Source organism: Palaemon carinicauda, chromosome 12, assembly GCF_036898095.1.
Source record: "Palaemon carinicauda isolate YSFRI2023 chromosome 12, ASM3689809v2, whole genome shotgun sequence".
NCBI classification, from domain to species: Eukaryota; Metazoa; Arthropoda; class Malacostraca; order Decapoda; family Palaemonidae; genus Palaemon; species Palaemon carinicauda.
The window spans coordinates 64380557-64400556 of NC_090736.1; the positions used below are offsets into that span (position 1 = coordinate 64380557).

Here is a 20000-nt window from a genome sequence, read left to right on the forward strand (position 1 = left end):
TATATATATATATATATATATATATATATATATATATATATATATATATATATATATATATATATATATATATATATATACATACATATATATATATATATATATATATATATATATATATATATATATATATATATATATATATACATATATATATATATATATATGATAAAATATTTGAATAGAGAGAGCACAGAAATGTAGGAATGAAAAACAATATGAATAAAACTAAGATAATGTTCAATGAACATGCAGTGACATAAATTAGGGTTATGGAGGAACTTTTAGATATTGTTAATGAACAAGGATAATTAGGAAAGACGTTAAGTATTTCTCTAGGACATGAAATCGAAATTAAAACAAATATAATTATGGATAGAGACCTTTTGGTAAACAAAATGAGATTATGAAATATAAAAGGTCACCTTCTCTGAAAAGGAATGTATATAATCAAATGGTCCTACCAAAATTAATTTAGGCATCTGGAACTTGGATCCTTAATAAAGCCTTTAAAGAAGGTATTTACAACTCAAATAGTTATGGAAAGAATAATGTTGGGAATAACACTCTGAGACAGAAAACGTAGAGGGTATTCTAGCATCATATAAGATAAAAACATGGATATGGCAGGACATATTAATGAGAATGACAGATGGACAAGAAGACTAACGGAATAGGTCCGACAAGTATCCCTAAAGATTTTGAACGAAACAGGGAAAGGAAGAGAAGACGATGGATTAACAAGCTAAGAAAATTTGCGTTATATATTGGCATAAAAAACCATAAACAGACGCGTGTGGAAGGAAATACCTGAGGCCTTTGCATTGCATTGGCCTGGAAACGGCTGATGATGATATATATATATATATATATATATATATATATATATATATATATATATATATATATATATATATATATATATATATATGTATATATATATATATATATATATATATATATATATATATATATATATATATATATGTATACAAATATATATATGGTAATATGGACAAAAGGGTTACCTCAAATATATCTGTCATAATGATTGGGACAATATTCAGTTAATGTGATATGCTTTGAAAAGAAAAATCAGAAAATGACACTGAGTAAAACGTAAAAATGAAGTGAATATAAGACAAAAAAAGAAGTAAGGAAAAATGCTTAGCCTACCTTCAGACGTGATGGTTTCCAGCTCACTGTTCCTGGTAGACAATGCTATAGAACCAACTCACGAAATATCCGGTTATATGCTCAATTCATTTCGACATGTGCCGACAGAAAATTAACTGGAAGAACCTAACACCTGTATAGTCAAACTATTCTTGGTATTTCGAAACAGGTATCAATTTAAAAAGGATTTTGAAATATAATTCATATGTTTATACATACAGCATTTAATATGTATACAAATATATACCGATACATATAAAAAAACTTATGCATACATACATACATTTGTATTCATAAATACACGTCCAAACTCTTCTCTGAGCACAGATAATAAGTGTAGATAGAATTTGTAATCTTCCGTTTAATTAACTGCATTAGAATACAGTTGACCGGTTTTAAATGATTGAAAAATTTGTTTCATTATTGCATAGAGTAAAGCAAATATATTTACAATAATATTATATATATATATATATATATATATATATATATATATATATATATATATATATATAGATATATATATATATATATATATATATATATATATATATATATATATATATATATGTATATATATATGTATATAACTTTATATATATATATTTGAGCCGTTACCCATAAGTATCTAAATATGTGTATATTGTTGTGCACAAACACGGATAAACATGTACAAACACACACACACAAATATATATATATATATATATATATATATATATATATATATATATATATATATATATATATATATATATATGCGTATATATATATATATATATATATATATATATATATATATATATATATATATATATATATATATATACGTATTTATATATATATATATATATATATATATATATATATATATATATATATATATATGTATAAATTTATATATATATATATATATATATATATATATATATATATATATATATATATATATATATATGTATATATATATGTATATATATATATATATATATATATATATATATATATACGTATTTGTATATATATATATATATATATATATATATATATATATATGAGTGTGTGTATATATATATATACATAATATACATATATATATATATATATATATATGTGTATATACATATATATATATATATATATATATATATATATATATATATATATATATATATATATATATACATTCTAAATAAGCCACAAATATACTTTATTATAAAATATGCTCTGCTACTGGATCTTAGATCCATATGGTTACTCCTTTAATCACCTCCGCTAACGAAGTTGGAAGGAGGTTGTTTTTTAATCTGTTTGTGTGTGTATTTTTTTGTTTTTAAACAGTTACCTGGCCATAAATTTAATCATAGAGTAATGAATCTTGCAGGGATTAACTTTTATATGAAAAGCTAGATATAACTAAATTTTAGATGGTCAAGGTCAAAGGTCATGGTCACAGTCAAGCAAAATGTCCAATTCACGTAATCAGCCATAATTTTGGATATCGTTGTCACAGAGACTTCAAACTTAGTTCATATTTAAGAGTATGAAATTACACGGTAAATATTATACAATAAGGTCGAACATCAAGGTCAAGTCCAAAGTCAATGTCAAGCAAAAGGTCAAATTCTAGTTATCAACTATAAGGCCACAATTTTAATCGTAAAAAAATAAAACTTGCAGGGATTTTAAACTGATATGGACATTGCTGCGAATGATTCAATTTTTGAAGGTCAAGGGTCAAAGGCATGGAGGAGCAAGCAGACGTCCAATATCAGTCCATAAGGTCGAACAATCAGCTGCCCTGGTGGAGGTCTACGCTCTACTGAGTGCACCTCTAGTTATAAATATTTCTAATATAGGTTTGGGATCCCATGGCAGAGTGAATTTTATAATCAACTGTATTCGTGACTTAACTGAAATAAATAATTTTGTACTTAGGACAGACACTAAGTGTTTCCCCAGGACATGAGACCGAAATTAAAAGAACCATTAGAATATAGGCAGGTTAAAACACAAAGAGCTATGAAAAGAAAAATGATGGGATTAACATTAAGAGACAGAAAAAGAGCAACATGGATACGAGGGCAAACTAAAGTAGAGGATATTCTAACAAAACTTAAGAAAAAGAAATGAACGTGTGCAGGACATACACTGAGAAGGACAGTTGATATATGGACATTTAGAATAACAGAACGGGCCCGTAAAGATTGCAAACGAAGGAGGAGAAAGAAGAGAAGATAATGGATTCATGAGTTAAGAAAATTTACTGTATATGTATGTATGTATGTATATATAATTATAAACATTTACATAATAATTCATATAAACACACGTATATATATATATATATATATATATATATATATATATATATATATATATATATATATATATATATATATAATTAAGCAAATAGCCTGAAATTACATATAAAAGTCAGACTATATATTAGTTTAGGGAGATCGGTGTTACTGTACGATCAGAAGTCATAGTATGACAATGAAACAGTCTCCAGCAGATTTAGTAGATTTGAGAACTAAACCCTCAAAAGGATATTGGCAGTTAAATGGTGGGACAGGATCAGAAATGAGACTAATAGATAACTCCAGTGCCATAAGTGGATGAGATCATGGTGAGGAGTAGATGAAGATGGTTTGGGCATGCTCTTTGCCCTCCCCAAGAGAGATAAGTTTGCCAAACGTTTAACTGGGCACCAGAAAGCACTAGAAGAGTTGGAAGACCCAGGCCTACCTGGCTGACGACTGTGACACGTGAAGTAGGAGAGTATGAATGGAGAAGTATTATTTTAAAACCTCAAGATAGAGGCAACTGGCAAAATTTAACCGAGACCCTTTACGTCCATAGGGGTAGGAGGAGATGATGATGATTCTATATATATATATATATATATATATATATATATATATATATATATATATATATATATATATATATATATATATATATATATATGTGTGTGTGTGTGTGTGTGTGTGTGTGTGTGTGTGTGTTTGTGTGTGTGTGTGTGTATGTATGCATATATATATATATATATATATATATATATATATATATATATATATATATATATATATATATATATATATATATATATATATATATATATATATATATATATATCCAATGAATACACAATGTCTTTGAACAAGAGATAGCGTTCCTGAGGAACCGATATCGGCCTTGCTGCAAAAAATGGAATCGGGATTTTCATGAAATTCATAAAGCCTTATGAAAAATTTTAAATGTACTTGAAAATTATCTTAAATTTCCGTATATATATTTCTAAGAATCTAAAGTTTTCTTTTATCAATTCTTGATGACTGTTTTTCCGATTATCCAAATAATTTTGTATAAAATTTTCACCACCATATCCTATATATTAAAGCGTAATTCCAAACCTAAATATAGTCCCCAAGAAGGGTCGAAAAGTGATCCGAGACACGTGTCGACACCAAACAATAAATGGAGAAATATAAATGTAATGCTGCTATTATCCTGAAAACTATCTGCAGGATATTATGTCAGAAGGGAAACTATCTTCGATTTTTGGACACTACTAAGACATTGTCTATTCATTGTAAACATAGAGTAACATGCCCAAGTACCATATATATATATATATATATATATATATATATATATATATATATATATATATATATATATATATATATATATATGTATGTATATATATACATATAGACGAATATAATTGTATTTACACACACACACACACACACACACACACACACACACACACATATATATATATATATATATATATATATATATATATATATATATATATATATATATATATATATATATATATATATGTATATATATATATATATACATACATATATATATATATATATATATATATATATATATATATATATATATATATATATATATATATATATATATAAGTACAGGCAGAATAATTCCTTACAGTAACATGGAAATACTTGTTATCAAAAACCTCCTTTTGGAGAAATTGTTTTTGAATTATATATTTTATGAAGGATGAGTTACTAGATTTATGCAATTTAATATCCTTTAATCTTTTCTGAAGTAAAAATCAGAAAAGTAGTGTGGGAGGTTATAGCCCCCCTCCAGCCCCTACTCCTACACCCACGTTAAATCACTAGAGTTAGTGTTGAACTATATCTCTATCTATCTATCTACCTATCTATCTGTATATACATATTTATATCTATATCTATCTATCTATCTATTTATCTATCTATCTATCTATATCTATATATATATATATATATATATATATATATATATATATATATATATATATATATATATATATATATATGTATATATATATATATATATATATATATATATATACATATATATATATATATATATATATATATATATATATATATATATACATATATATACATATATATATATATATATATATATATATATATATATATATATATATATATATATATATATACATATATATATATATATATATATATATATATATATATATATATATATATATATATATATATATATATATGTCTGTATGTGTTTGTGTCGATACACGAAGCTAAATTATATCTCTGTTGTAGTGTTATTTAGCTAGTTGACGACCTTACGCATACTTGATTGGGGAAGTAAAAATAAGAATTAAGGAAAAAATAATAAAGACAAGATGCTGCTCAGGTACCTTTATTGTAAGAATTTAAGGATAAATGGAAATTAATTAACATATTCCAAGAAACTGATGCAGTGAAAGAATGGAACTGCTTAGCTTAGAGTTTTGGAGATCAGAATACGAAAACCCTAGGGAGCCTCGGTAGCTAAGTCGGTTAGGGCAGCTAGCTCGGACTTCTTAGAAGTCTGTGGGGTGGGTTCAAATCTGCAGCCGACCAGTCAGAGAGGCGGATACTTTGCTGTCCGTGTAGACACTTCAGGATTATGTATGTAATCGATGGATGGGCTTGCGTAAAACAAATTGGTGTTACTGGGTGTTACAAACTAATACACACAAGGCCGCTCCAATTCCTTCTAGAAACATAACACACACCTAACACGTCTTGAACTCTCTACCTGACTGCACCAGGACTCCTCGCTGCTGGGAGGAAGGACGTTGGTGACTGGTACAACACATGAACATATGCTGCCGGGGGGCCGATCAGGACTACAGTCTACCCCAAAGCCAAAGCAAAGTCCTTCAAAAGGAGAAAATCGTGCTTATCCCGTAAAAAAGAAAAAAAAAAAAAAGAAAAAAAAAAAAAAAAAAAAAAAAACATAATAGAAGAATGAGAAAGACCTATACTCTCTATATTGATTGGTTACATATCATTACTAGCGTACGCGACCCATCAAAAATTCCCTAACTATAACTCGCTGGTTCGGCAATTTGTGGGAGAGCGTTTTCGAATGTACCTCTCGGGGGTACCACCTGTCACCATGTTATGACTACTCCCTCTCCCCACTGAGCATTACAAGAAAGATATATATATATATATATATATATATATATATATATATATATATATATATATATATATATATATATATATATATATACTCTTATATTTGTATATATAGCCAGACACTTGCTCTTTATTATATATGGGAGATTATTACTGTTGTTGTCTCTTGATACCATTATTATCATGAGAATCATTGACGATAGCATAATGATTGTTCTATTTGTTGTTACAAGCCAAGATTCAATCCGAGTAGTTAAAGCAAACTCGTAACGCTATACAGCCAAGGGGCACTTTTGGTAAAACACACCAATAGGAAAAATGAAATAGATGAGTAAAGAATGATTGTTTAAAAACTAATTAGCAAATATAAGCAAATAAAACTATCAAATAAAATGAAGTAATTTGTATAAATAACAGATAAACGAAATCCCTGTCCAAGTTGCTAAACAGAAATGAAGCAGTTTCTAGTTAAAACTTCCTAATTAATACTCGTTATTGTTTTGCACATTGTGGGGTGACGAGCTTTGAACCACATAGATAAGTTTACATATAACTAAGTCATCTCACAGATATTTATGAACGCCTCTCTTTTGTTTCATTATCTAATGCTTCATATATACAGATAGCCAAAATGCTTATTGTAGATCATCTTTCATCTTATTATAAGAAAGAATGAAATTAAGATGTCTAAACCAATTCATTTGTCGAGGTGAGATGAAGAAATCTGTAATTAGTTCCTATAATTAGAATAATTTAGTCTGCAGAACGCGCATGTTCTAGTTACTACTACTACTACTACTACTACTACTACTACTACTACTACTACTACTACTACTGATAATAATAATAATAATAATAATAATAATAATAATAATAATAATAATAATAATAAAGAAATAATCATCTCCATGTTCGTCAAATACTGATGGTATTACACACACACGCGCAAATGGTTATCAACTCAATTATTTATTTTGAGGAATCATACCACCCGAGGCTTTTATTTTTTTTAAGGGGGAGGTAAGTGCCATGGACACTTGTGAAACCTCACAAGTGTAAAGTGTTATACAAACAGTCTATGTTTCTGTGCTCCTCGTAAATGCTGCGCCCCCTTGTGTATCTCATCTCATCTCATCTCCGGGACAAGTGTTTGTGACTACATTCGTAAATACGTGTCGTAAATGATTCGTGGGGTAATGGGAATTTTCCAATATCAGATACGTAGACACATTTCAGGTTACCCAATTACTTCTCTCTCTCTCTCTCTCTCTCTCTCTCTCTCTCTCTCTCTCTCTCTCTCTCTCTCTCTCTCTCTCTCTCTCGTCTTGCGCATGTTCTTAAGTCTATCAATTAACAAATAAGGAATGTAAACATGGAATAAAAGGTGATATTGACATGTATCATTAATGGAATTTCTAACGATTTTATAATTTTCTTAAAATAATCGGATTCTCTCACATCTGTTTACATTTCTTCACACATTGTTATCTCGAAGGTCATTCCCCACCCTTCTTTTCTAAGTATCATCATCTTAGTTATTTTGATTAAGAAATAATATTAGTAATTATAGTAAACTTTTAGATATTTAATTTGTCGAATTTACCAAATCATCTTTGGAACATTAAAATGTATCTTGATAACTTCTTCATTTCATGAGAGATATTGCAAGCCTTCAAATAATATTGCAACACTTCTCACCAGTTCGTTTGCATGATATTCCACTTATAACCTCGAGACAATTCCTAGATAGGACATAGGTTTCAAAAAGGCCTTGCCAAAATGCAAAATAACTGGACAAATTCCCCGACTTACGGTTATTGCATATATGATGGCCGGGTTTTACCGTAACATCTGGCCGGAATCTTTCCCGAAATTAGAAAAGTTGTGAAGGAATGACATTTGCCTACGTAAGCAATATGTCGTTGCAATAAAAAAAATACTTCTCACATGGTCGTAATCTTAAGGAAGTGTAAACTTAGCCACGAAAAAAAAATCGATTTGTTGAAATCAATCTAATTGATATTTAATAAAGATGTCCGAAATTAATACCATGTTTATTTTCTCTGAGTAAGGCCTTTTTCTATAAGGAGCGATTGGTTAATTATTTACATAACACGAGATAATGTAAGCAATTGTTTTAGTGGTGTATAGAAGAATATCAGATATATAGATAAACCTTATGATGATGATAATGATGATGATAATCAGTAATAATAGTCTCGGAAAAAGACGTTTATGAAAAATGGATTATAACAAAATTATTAGCTTGACTAGAGGGCTTCCATAGATAGGGTGTCGAATAGATCAAAACAGCCCTATCCCAAAAAGGTAGTAAATATTTTCTCAAAGTTTTCTTTGTTTTAGAACATTCTTATCGAAAGAATTTTGTTTGTCTTCGGTTAAAGAAAAGATTCTCAACTTTTGGGAACATGTTTGGTCATGAAACTCCGAAATGTTTCTCTCTCTCTCTCTCTCTCTCTCTCTCTCTCTCTCTCTCTCTCTCTCTCTCTCTCTCTCTCTCTCTCTCTATTGTCATTCCCTTTAACAGTACTTCTGAAATATCTCATTGTTTTATGGTTTCTGATAAGCATACAATTAAAACAATTAAAACAAAATAATTACAAAATTGTAACACCATGCAATGTTCTGGTAATAAGAAATGCGAGGAAATCCCATAAATGTCATGCAAAAGAAGATGAATATATTTGAAATGTAATTATTGGCTGATTGCTTTTCTACTAATCGAAGTTTCTTTAAACTAGGTAATAAATTCTATAAAAGAGATTGATAAACGTAAGTAGGACAATGAAAAATCAGATTCATTATATTTTGAACGGTGTTATAACCACAAGGTAATTACAATAATACAAATTGATTATACATTATTTGCTATAAAGCAAGATAAGCCCAGAGATTCTTTTATAGCCTTACAGCCATCATATCCGTTGTTATGGCGGCTGAGGCAAGTAGCCGTTAGGTACTAACAGAGAGGTGAGGCGAATGTAACTTTATTTAACAAGATAACGAGCTTATATATAAACAGTTGAGGGCAGCAAATAGTAAAAAAAAAATTCAAACAATATGAAACATACGATAGGAAGCTTAAACAGGTTGTTCTGTTATCAGTGTGGGAGAGAGCGAGAGATAGAAAAAGCAATAGCAATACAGTGTATGAGCGTGATGAAACACATGCGGTACACGGCTTTGATGATATTAGATAAATATGGATCATTTTACTTCGTGAAATTTTCCTCTCTATTGTAAAAGAATAAAAAAAAAGTCATAAAAATTCAACAACCACACTAAGAAGAAGTATTCTTAAATTATCTTATAACTATTCAGTTCCTATCTTCTGTTAATTACTGCAAATATGTCCAATAAGAGAACAAGGACGATAAACGGAAACTTGCCAATTGCTTCCATTCTCCACACACGAACGTATTGAGAAATCGATTGTTCTTATCACAAGAGCAGATGAGGAAATCATAGGCAGACATATGTCTCTCATTTACAAAAAAAAAAAAAAAAAAAAAAAAAAAAAAAACTACTGTGGCCTTACAGAAATTTTCTTAGTCATGGTATGGAAAGCATGATAAAAGCTAGCGTGCAACATATTTCTAAGGAGATTTGAGTCTTAACCTTTTGCCCTTTGATAGGGGAGTGATAATACTACCTCCGTACGTCCTGTGTGTGTCGTAGAAAGCGAGTAAAAGGACAGCTGCTGTCTGGCAGTCTTGCTTTTTAGCAAAAGGGCTACACCCACTCTCAGTAACTGTGGAAACTATTGCCTTGCAGTTAGGTAGGCTTCCGCCAATAACTGTTGTTTATGACTGCAAAGGCGTGCGGTCGTAAGAAACCGACCCTTTAATGTAGGGGTAAGATAAAAGTTCTCCTGTTTGAGGGTACACTCGATATTCTATCTGTTCCATTTCCTCATAGGACTATTTTTCCTGCTGGAGCCCTTGGGCTTATACCATCTTGCTTTCTAACTATGTTATAGCTTAGCTTGTAATAATAATTATAATAATGGCGGTGGGAACAAGAAGAATGTGTGTTTTTGCTTGCATGACCAACAACTCTCCTCAAACTGTTGTTTACAAGATCGGCGTATTCCAGGTTAGACTTTCAGTTCAATTAAGCTGACCCTTCGTACATGATGGTAAATACTTGCATGCCCGATATTCATTGATCGGTTTGGTGTGCAAATCTCTAGCCATTTCTGAAACTATTTATTCAAATGGCGACTGTAACATATGTTGTACTGACGTATGTACATTATGTATACTGTATAGGTTGATAGATATCTTATGTATGCATATATGTGTGTGCCCTCTCTTGAGTGTCTGTCTGGCAGCCTTTGTTTGTTAATTGGATGTTATTTTGGTGTTAAATGTGTTTTCCTGTTTATCCGGTAATCTTTATTTTTATATTCCTCATTCATTTACTCTTTCATTGTATATTATCACTATTATCGTTATCATCATTATTATCATCATTACTATTATTAATTCCGCCAAGGATGTTATAAATTCGAGTCGGTTTATTCCTTTTTTTTCATGTCTGTTTTTCTGTCTGTCAGTGGACAAGATTACGTCAAAATTACTCGACGGATTTTGGCGAAACTTTCGTCATATATAGTTCTTATGCCAGGGAGGACCCAATTCAATTTTGGAGATGATCCAAATCAAGATCACGATTTTCAATCAACATTGCACTTTTCCCCATCTACGGTCAACATGTGAAAAGGGTAATACTCTGCCCGTAGACTTAAGTAAACCATCAGTCAACATATGAAAAAGGGGAGTGTTTCATCCGTAGACTTTACTAGAATGTTAGCAATATTCATGGGCAGAGGTAAGAACTCTCTGATTGCTCTTGTAATTATTTCAGGAATTTTTCTTCTAACCAACCGAAGTAGATATGTCCCCATCTATTAGTGTTAGGTCATCTCAGGGGTTGTTGTAGGTACACACCGTTCGATAATAATTGTTTCACCTGTATGCTATTTTCCCTTGAAGTTAGTGAATCCTATCTATCTCTTTGTAGTTAGCAAGACCAGAAAAACCCTTCTGTTCACGCTGCCAAAAACTCTAGATCTCAATACCCTTTCATCATCGGCTAATGAGGAGAGAGAGAGAGAGAGAGAGAGAGAGAGAGAGAGAGAGAGAGAGAGAGAGAGAGAGAGAGAGAGAGAGAGAGCGTCTTTCCTTCGTCTGATTGGATCTCATTAGTCCAATATGGCTGATTGTTTTGATCACAAGTGCTTTTCCTCCGTGACGACGGCGAGGGATAATGAATTACTTATGACTGGAATTGGCTCTAAACCCTTCTTCATTAGGGAAAACAGTTTTCGAACCCAAGGTGATTAAATAGGGCCGCTCTCTGTCTCTCTCTCTCTCTCTCTCTCTCTCTCTCTCTCTCTCTCTCTCTCTCTCTCTGTCTCATATCAGCCGAACCCGTTGTTTTTTTGCGAGAAGGGAAGGACAAACCTTGATTCAATGATGACTGTATACGCACTTATTTGAAGAAGCGGGAGGCCCATAGTCTTTGGAGGGGTAACAGATCAGATTTGACTTGGAATAACTATACTCAGCTTAGAGCTCTTGCTCAAAGAGTTAATGCTTCAAGTAAACCGGTATACAATTTAACCATACAAGAAACCCTTTCTGGTACAACTCAGGAATATTATACCATTAAATCCGCATTCTTCGTTGAAGATGCAACAGTCCCTCCTTTACTTAAACAAGATGGCTCTGTCACTCACTGTCCAAAGGAGAAGACAACCCTTTAGGCTGATGTGTTTGACAGTAAGCAAAGTAATGAGAAAATTATTCTTCCTCCTTCCTGTTTTCCTTAGGCTAAACTAACTAGTTTAGCTTTTCGGTCCAGTGAAATTAAAACTCTTGATGGACCTTGTTGCTCATGGAGGTGTAAACCAAAATGGTATTTTTCCTTTGTTTTTATAAAGACTAAGTGGCCTGTTATTTTTCGAATGTTAGCAATAAGAGGCGCTTTTAGGACTTGTTGGAGATTTAGTAATGTGTTTGTGTAGCTCTAGCCCTGTTGATTACTGCCCAAATTCCATAACTTTCACATTATCTAAAGTTTTTTAACGTGTTTTGGCAAAATGTCTAAGTAGGTATGCAGAAGATAATAATCTGTTCTCCTGACTGTTGTTTGGCTTTCACAAATGCCTTGGAGTCTGTGATGCCCTTACTACAATTTCCAATGCAGTGCAAAAATCCCTTGATTGTGGTCAGGAAGTTCGTATGATTGGCCTTGATTTTAGTGCTTCTTTTGACCGTGTTAATCATGAGGCTCTTGTTTTCAAACTCAAACAGTTCGGAGTAGGCGGGTGTTTTCTTAACATCAGTATTGAATTTTTAAGTAACATATTGATAAGAATAGTTGAGTATAGTTACCCTTGTGAGCATAGGAAGGTAATGTTGCGTGTTCTTCGGGCTAATGTTCTGGGCCCCCTACTTTTTATGCTATGTATACATGATATGTGGTTTGGACTATTAACCAACCTTGTTGCATATGCAGATGATGCTACTCTCTTTGCATTAATTCCATCTACTGAATGTAGATTTGGGGTTGCCGAATCCCTCAATAGAGATCTAGCTAAAATTGACGCATGGTGCAAAATAGGGGGTATGAAATTGAATCCTATCAAAACTCCGAAGTATGATTATAAGTAGGTTGATAACTGTGTCTTCCCAACATCCAGATCTCTGCGCAGATAATGTTTCTTTAACTACAAGCAATTTCTTTTTTTTTTAATTTTAGGTGTGTTTCTTGTTTCCACTCTTATTTTTAAGTAATACATTAGGTCTTTTTTTCTTCAAATACAATAAAATTCGGTGATCAATGTATTCTAAAGAAGTGTTGTAATTTTTTCATTCTACCTAATTTCGAATATTGTTCTCCTGTCTGGTCTTCAACGGCCGACACTCATTTTAAGTTGTTGAACAAAAATTTGCGGTCTATTAGATCTCTAATCCCTGAATTTGATATCAATCTAGTCCAGTTAGTTATTTACGCCTTCTGCATATTTTGTTTTTCTTTTTATAATTCTGACCATACTTTGCATTCAGATCTTCCCATCCTGTATCATCCTGGACGTAGTATAGTACCAGATATGTAGTTAATTCGAACAGTCATGCCTTCTCCATCCTGAGGCTCTATGCTAAACAGCACTATAAAAGTTTCATTCCAACCGTAACAAGATTGGGGAATGATCTTCCTGAACAGGCAGTTGAATCGCTGGAACTTCAGGAGTTCAAACTTGCAGAGAATGTGTTTATGTTGAACAAGTTTCTTAGTTTATATATGACAGCTCTATTTTAAGAGATTTTATATTTTTTATCATTACCTTTCATATATAGTTTATTTATTTCTTTTCCTTACTGGTCTTTTCTCCCTGTTTAAGCCCTAGGGCTTGTTGCATCCTGCTTTTCCAAGCTAATAATAATAATAATAATAATAATAATAATAATAATAATAATAATAATAATAATAATAATAATAATAATGATAATAATAATAATAATAATAATAATAATAATAATAGTAATAGTAATAATAATAATAATTCTTACCAAATTTGGAAACTAGCAATGAAATAATATCTTTGTTTACTTTTCATTACTAGAATTTATAAAGATTTATCTTTTCTAGAGAACATGGACTAATACAGTTCTTTGGGATCTCGATAACAAATGTTTGTTTATGTTAAATATTCACTTAGTATCTAATTATTATTTCTATTATATATATATATATATATATATATATATATATATATATATATATATATATATATATATATATATATATATATGTGTGTGTGTGTGTGTGTGTATGTGTGTGTGTGTGTTTGTGTGTGTGTGTGTGTGTGTGTGTGTGTAAATGTGTGCATCAGCATCATATAGACAGACAGATCTTGAAGAAAATTCAATATTTTTTAGATAATAATTTGTAATGATTTCGTAATTTCCATGCTCATTAATGAACCATCTGTTTTCTAATATGGTTAGTCAATCGCTTAACATATATAACTAATTTTCCAATGATTAATTATCCAAAAGCTCTCTAGGAAGAACATAAAGCCCAATACTCTTCAAAATTCATCAAATTTATCCTGAAACAATATAAACCCACGTTTGGTGGTGTCTTTTCGCATGGCACTTATTATCCTTCATCAGTGCGTATTCTAGTAAATGTTACATTAACCTTTAATATATCAAGCTGGCGTGATGAGTCAGAAAAGAGATTGCGTCATAGGCTTCTTTAAAGAGAAGGTTATGATATAGAACTGCGTGGTAGGTGAAAGTAATCTTACGAAATATACTTTGAGAGTTATTTTTACGTTTCTGAATGATAAATGTGCTTTTTGTAGGACTGTATGGTACATGAATAGTGGGCACATGTTTCCTTTCACATTGTTTAACATAAATATATTATGGAAGATTTTAATGCTGATACCATAAAAAAGTCACCAATGCATTTCAATTAGATTGTTTTTTTCATCAAAAATTTTAGATGAGATGTTTTCTTAATATGGTCTAAAAGAATCTGCACCAAGATTTCACTCCCAAAAGATTGGAATAGAAAAACAATAATTGGCACCGCAAAGATCGAATCTTTAAATCAATCTCGTCTACTTCTTGTCAAAATAGACTGCTCTGTAGGAAGAAATTTCCTGTGCTGTGTTTCTAGCTCTTGTACAAAGACTCCTGTGTGGTATTAGTAGTTCTTGGACCAAGTCTCCTGTGCTGTGTTTGTATCTCTTGGACAAAGATTCCTGCGCTGTGTTTGTAGCTCTTGTACAAAGACTCCTGTACGGTATTAGTAGTTCTTGGACCAAGTCTCCTGTGCTGTGTTTGTATCTCTTGGACAAAGATTCCTGCGCTGTGTTTGTAGCTCTTGGACAAAGACTCCTGTGCGGTATTAGTAGTTCTTGGACCAAGTCTCCTGTGCTGTGTTTGTATCTCTTGGACAAAGATTCCTGCGCTGTGTTTGTAGCTCTTGGACAAAGACTCCTGTGCGGTATTAGTAGTTCTTGGACCAAGTCTCCTGTACTGTGTTTGTATCTCTTGGACAAAGATTCCTGCGCTGTGTTTGTAGCTCTTGGACAAAGACTCCTGTGCTGTATTAATAGTTCTTGGACCAAGTCTCCTGTACTGTGTTTGTATCTCTTGGACAAAGATTTCTGTGCTGTGTTTGTAGCTCTTGGACAAAGACTCCTGTGCTGTATTAATAGTTCTTGGACCAAGTCTCCTATACTGTTTTTATCTCTTGGACAACGATTCCTGCACTGTGTTTGTAGCTCTTGGACGAAGACTCCTGTGCTGTGTTTGTAGCTCTTGGACACAGTTTTTTGTGCTGTGTTTGTATCTCTTCGACAAAGTCTTCTGTTCTGTGTTTATATCTCTTGGACACAGTCTCTTGCACTGTGTTTGTAGTTCTTGGCCAAAGTCTCCTGTGCTGTATCTTTCGAACAAAGTTTCCTGTGCTGTGTTTGGAGCTTTTGGACCAGGTCTCCTGTGCTCTGTTTGTATCTCTTGGACTAAGTCTCCTGTGCTCTGCTTGTAGCTATTCTACCAAGTCTCCTGTTCTGTGTTTGTAGCTCCTGAACAAAGTCTCCAGCACTGTGTTTGTAGCTCTTGGGAAAATTCTCCTGTATTGTTTTTGAAGCTATTTCCTCTTGAAAGCATTAATGTTTTCAATCATTCGAATGTTTCGTGGGAGCTTATTATATAGTCTCGGGCCACATATTCATAGGCTTTAGAGCCAAAAGTAGACATAAATCTAGGTTCCAACAGTTTGAAGCCATCTGTAACTATTCTCGTGTCGACACGATTTTTGGGCTGCGCAATATGTAGCAATTCTCTTAAGTATTTTGGACGACCGGTTCGGATAACTTGGTGGGTTATTGTACATATTTTAAATTCAATTCTCGCTTTATTTGGCAGCCAGTGTAAATCAATTAGTATAGGGGTGATCCTTTCCCTAGGTGGGACACCTTTTATCAGTCTTGCTCCTCTATTTATTATGTTTTGTAATTTCATAAGGTGCACTTTTGCTGAATTGTAATAGATAGAGTTGCAGTAGTCAATCCAGGTAATAACACAGTTTATCACACGTTTCTTTACATAATTTTCGTCTAGGTACTTCTTTATAAACAATATTTCTTAGATGATAACCAGCAGTTTTTATTACATTATTTATTTTGCCATTTAGAGACAGGTTACAGTTAAGAAATATACCTAGATCTCGAACTTTACTAGATATCGTCACTGGGTCACTATTTATGTTCATTTGAATATCACCCAAGTTTCTCGCGGTGTTTCTCTTACCCACCACCATGAATTCAGTTTTGTTCTCATTTAGTTTTAGTTGTTTAAATGTCATCCATTCTCTAACACTATCAAGGATTCGGTTTAGAGTTTCAGCAGTGTCGTCGATCATTTATGGAGAGGTAAAATTGTGTGTCATCCGGAAATGGTTTGAACTTCACGCCATGCCTTTGTAGTATTTCCGATAGGTCAATAGTATAGATTGGACAAAGTTTCCTGTCCTGTGTTTGTATCGCTTGGATAAAGTCTCCTGCACTGTGTTTGTATCTCCTGGACGAATTCTTCTGTACTGTGTTTGTAGCTCTTCGACCAAATCTCCTGTGCTGTTTTTGAAGCTCTTGGACAAAGTCTCCTGCACTGTGCTTGTAGCTCTTGGACAAAGTCTCCTGTGTTGTTTTTGTAGCTCTTGGATACTTTTCTGTGTTGTGTTTCTAGCTCTCGAACAAAGTTTCCTCTGTTGTTTTTGTAGTTCTTGGACAGTTTCCTGTGCTGGGGATGTAGCTCTTGGAGAAAATTTCCTCTGTTGTGTTCGTAGCTCTTTGACAATTTTCTGTTCTGTGTTTGTAGCGCTTTGATAGTTTTATGGACTGTGTTTGTAGCTCTTGGACAAACCTTCCTCTTCTGTATTTGTAGCTCTTAGGAAGTTTCATGTGTGGTGTTTGTAGCTCTTTGACAGTTTTCTGTGCTATTTGTAGTTCTTAGACAAATCTTCCTGTGTTGTTTTTATAGCTCTTGAACAAAGTAGAAATAAAACAGAAGTTGGATAAAAAAATCAAAAGAAAAACTGATGGCTGAGAAGAGTATCTCCATATTCAAGGTTAATAATAGTCTTCATTTTAAAAAGGGTTTCTAAGTGGCAATTATATTCTATTCAGGTAGAAATAAGGAATGTTTCGTACCAAAAGGTTATGCAATCTTAATATCAATGGAATAAAATGCGGTTTTCCAAAACCGGATATCTCTATCCTGAAATAAATATCAGCATTTGCTATGGTAAAAACTGGTTTAGGCCTTCAAAGGTCACCCCTAAGAACTTCCTGAGATTCCAGAAGCCTAAACGCTTCTGACGTCATTCCCTTCAAAGGAAAAAAGATACAAATACATATATTGTACTGTGAACTGATAATATGTAACAACGACAAAAACAGCCGCTTCTAGCTTATTACAGGTCAAAGGCTTCACACGTGTCAATTCATGTCGGGGGTTTGGCCGGTTTCCATCACCACGCTGGACAGTGCGTTTGGTGGGAGATTTTGATCTGATAGCTCACAGCAAACCCTTTCATCACATCAAGGTATCTCCACTTATAAAGTCTTATATATATATATATATATATATATATATATATATATATATATATATATATATATATGTATGTATGTATGTGTGTGTGTGTGTGTGTGCGCGCGCGTGCTTGTATGTGTTGTGTGTGTGAGCACGCACACTTAATAGTGTTCGGTAAGTCATCTAGCGTTAAATCTTTCAAAACCCCGAATAACAACATCGTAAAATCTTGACTAAATCTATACCACCATAATGACAATTTCATAGCCGTCTCTCAAATAGAGACACTGTTCCTACTTCGCCCTCTGGCGCTGAAGACTGTGTTTTCTTTGACAAGAGCTATCATTTATCCTGGAGGTGTTGACTGAGCTAATTGCCTTCACAGTTTCACTCGAGACTTATTCCTTCTGGGCAAGCTTTCTTAATCAAAAGAATCTTTGATGAATCAAACCTTGGATGTTATAAACGTTTGTCAATGAAGTGGGATTAAAAGTGGTTCGCTTTTTAATCACAAAGTGATAAATTTTACAGAAATGAGTTTTATCCTTTGCTTCTATAACCTTCGTATTTGTTATTGATATTGCCTTTGTATAATGTAATGATTAAAATAAATTTCTTATACACCTACCACTATCATTTTTATGATAAAATGTTACAAGAACGGCATGGAATTAAAATCCTGACAAAAGAAAACTTATCTTCGTTGGGAATTGTGTTGCTTTTTGCAAATATAAAAATAGTCATGCAGTCAAAAACATGACGTAAAGGATAAAAAAAAAGAAAAATAAGGCAGGAATTTCTTTTATCTTTGCAAATCATAATGGATCTTCAAATGGTTGAGAATTGATGGAGACTGGAGCTATTTGCAATACATAACTTTCAGGTAGAAGTGGCTTTTACTTGGTAAGGCTTTGCCATATCTTGTCGTTTTTATATTTTATATTTTCGCTCATGAATGGCAAAGGCATGGGACAGTGACATTGCCCTATCGAGCAGGACAATGCCCTAGAGACTGACCATATATACATATGATCAGCGCCCAAGCCCCCTCTCCACCCAATCTAGGACCAAGGGGGGCAAGGCAATGGCTGCTGATGACTCAGCAGATAGACCTATAGGCTCCCCCAAAACTCCCATCCTTAGCTCAAAAGGATGGTGAAGTTGCAGCAACCAAAGAAACTAACGAGTCTGAGCGGGACGCGAACCCCAGTCTGGTGTTCACCAGTCAGGGACGTTACCACCTACGCCCTCACAACCTTTTGAATAACCCTTTTTGAGTAAATTTGGATTAAAGACTGAACCTAGGGAAAATGAATATGGTATCGCTTCTAATCAGAGCCAAGTTTCAACCCTTTGTAGTTGGAGTATTGAAGTTATTATACTGACAATGAAGCCTGTTTTTTCAATTCTTACAAAGAGGTTAATATTCACTATCTCTTTGTATTATTCACTGATAATTACGACGTCATTGCGATTATATTAATATTCGTTGGGCTTTCATTTAACCATAAAGGTGTACACCTTTTGGCTAAACTATTGAAAATGGACATTTATTCTGAAATTAATTTGAGCAATTCTTTCTCTTATCAATAGAATATAGAATTATTCCTCAAAGCCGTCGGTCTTGGTCTAATTACATCATGAAGCCATATTACTTGCAGTGCCTTTGTTACTATTCGAT

At 32.4% G+C, this 20000-nt stretch overlaps 1 protein-coding gene across 1 annotated transcript in view; it reads right to left on the reverse strand.

The window, feature by feature from the left end:
• The window catches only part of LOC137650564 (proteoglycan 4-like), a 27605-nt gene extending 26354 nt beyond the window's left edge, over window positions 1-1251 (reverse strand). The window contains exon 1 of the mRNA XM_068383774.1: window positions 1177-1251. The gene's annotated coding sequence lies outside the window, so the exon portion shown is untranslated. The remainder of the gene's footprint in view (window positions 1-1176) is intronic.
• Between the last annotated feature and the right edge of the window lie 18749 nt (window positions 1252-20000).